Source organism: Alosa sapidissima, chromosome 6, assembly GCF_018492685.1.
Source record: "Alosa sapidissima isolate fAloSap1 chromosome 6, fAloSap1.pri, whole genome shotgun sequence".
NCBI lineage: Eukaryota > Metazoa > Chordata > Actinopteri > Clupeiformes > Clupeidae > Alosa > Alosa sapidissima.
Genome location: NC_055962.1, coordinates 36,803,748 through 36,806,199, shown reverse-complemented (window position 1 = coordinate 36,806,199; position 2,452 = coordinate 36,803,748). Strand labels below are relative to the sequence as shown.

The 2,452-nt window shown below is 38.2% G+C and overlaps 1 non-coding gene across 1 annotated transcript; it reads right to left on the bottom strand.

Annotated features, from left to right (window-relative positions):
- Positions 1-1,883: 1,883 nt before the first annotated feature.
- On the bottom strand, positions 1,884-2,043 carry LOC121712385. Its single transcript, XR_006032604.1, has one exon. It is a non-coding gene; the product is annotated as a U1 spliceosomal RNA (small nuclear RNA).
- Between the last annotated feature and the right edge of the window lie 409 nt (positions 2,044-2,452).

Genomic DNA, 2,452 nt, shown 5'->3' with positions numbered 1-2,452 from the left:
ATATATATATATATATATATATATATATATATATATATATATATACAGTATATTTCACCATGAGTTGCCTAGTGCTTTTTATTATTGATATTCTCCTTAATGTTGCCATGTTATTTTTTTATATTTTTGATTGAATGGACATTATTGTTTATTATTACCTTTTTCCCTCATTTTCATTATTTATTTCAATAGGCTATTGATTGAATTGACATTGTTTATTATTGCTATAGTCTGACCAACATTTTAATTTGTTCCCTGTTAAATTTAAGTATTATATTGTTTTGTATTTGTATTTCGCTTTTGGACAAAGGCGCCTGCCAAATCCCATAACCATAACCATATATATATTTGATTATGATTATTATATTTGATGCCAACAAAATGTTTCAGAAAAAGTTGGGACAGGGAATGTTTACCACTGTGCTGCTTCACCTCTTCATTTAACAAAACAAAACACCTGGACTCTTCCTCTATGGAAAAATAATGTTTAAATATTTGCAGAATTCATTTTAGCATTGTTTTCCTGAAATATTCAAGGTCTTCCCTGGAAAAGGCATTGCCTGGATGTAATGTATACAAAACGTGTATGTTGGTCTATACAAAACTTGTATACATTATTCTGTCCATATAGTGCTGGGCTGCAGCAGATGCTGAAGGTGTGCTCCCAGTATGGCATTGACCATGACGTAACGTATAATGCTAAGAAAAGCCATACAATGATAGTTAGAAGTGCTGAGGACAGGAAATCAACTTTACCGACCTTTTATTTGTCAGACAGCCCTCTTGATGTGTGTGAGGAGGTTAAATACCTAGGTCATGTCATATCTGATGACTGGACATATGACAAAGACCTACCGACACTGTGTAAAATTTATTCTCAAGATAACATGCTTATAAGGAACTTTTCTATGTGCTCTGACTCTGTGAAGTGCTCCCTGTTTAGAACTTAGGCTACATAGCACCACTATATACTGCTCTGGTCTAACTATAAGAAGAAAAGTACGCAGAGGCTTAAGGTAGCATACAATGATGCAATGAGGTTGCTGCTTCGTGTCCCTAAGTGGCACAGTGCCAGCCAATTATTTGTGTCCACTAGAGTGCCTACTTGTGAGGCACTCTTAAGACAATTGATGTTTAGCTTTATGTGCCGCCTGGACAAGTCAGAGAACCAAATAATTGAAGCCCTAGTCAGCCCTCTGAAAAGCTGCTACAGATTCACTTCTAAGTTAAGAGGGCATTGGCACAAATGCCTGTATGTCCTATAGGCTAATATGTGATTTTCTATGTATTTTGTATCTCCTTTTTATACGTTTATACTTTTATTATGTGTGGGTATGATATGGACCTGTGTCTGCAATAAAGCATATACTGTATATATTCAGAATTGATTGTGCTTTGCCAAATGTGCAAGATACCCATGCTGTAGGCACTAATGCACCTCCACATCGTCATATATGTTGGGTTTCGAACTGAGCACTAAAACAAGTTTGATAGGTTGGATACTTGGATAGGCCCTCTCCTCTTTAGCCCAGATGAGTCCATGATTTCCAAAAAGAATGGAAAATTTTGATTGGTCTAACCACAGGACCTTTTTCCATGTTACCTCAGTCCATTTTAGGCTGAGATACGATGGTGGTATTTTCTGTATCATGTCTCAAAACAATTTTGGCAGTTTTGGCTGTTACAATATTTTGGCAGCAGTTTTTGAATTGGGCATCAAACTGTGCACATTGACAATGGTTATCAGAGGTTTTCCTGAGCCCATACAATGACACACACACACACACACCCACACACACACACACCCTAATCAGTAGACCACGGTTGCCCCAGGTGATTGGGGAATGAGGCCCATTGCGTAGGCCATGGCTGCCCTCAAAAATTAGGGGAGGGCGCGAACGCATTCCCCCACTACCAGAAATTGTGCAGTCGAGATTCCTACATTTGAGGGAATTGCAGGGGTGAGATCTGAGTGCAGTGGCCGAGCCTCGCCCTGGGCAAACCACCTTCTTGATCATCGTATCACCCCTGACAGGTAAGTCATGTCACTCTTGTAGGTATGTAGATACCTTCAAATGAAGTGCAACTTTTTGTTAAGCTTTTTTTTTGTCAAAAAATTGTAAAGCTCTATACTCTCCATAAGTGAAGTGATCCTCTCACTGTTTTAGCTGAGTCATGGATTAGATGCCATCTGTACCTCTTTATATAAACTATAGTATTTTTATTTTAAATGTTACTAAGACAACATTTACCTAAGTGAGTGTGTGTGTATGTGTGTGTGAGAGAAAGAGAGAGAATGTGAGTGAGTGAGTGTGAGTGTTTATGTGTGTGTGTGTGTGTGTGTGTGTATTGTGGATGCCAGCTGTGTTGGTCCACTGAAAATTCCCCTTGTAGTTCTGTTGAAACGATCAATCAGTTTTATGACAAACTGTCCCAAACTCTCAACAATACA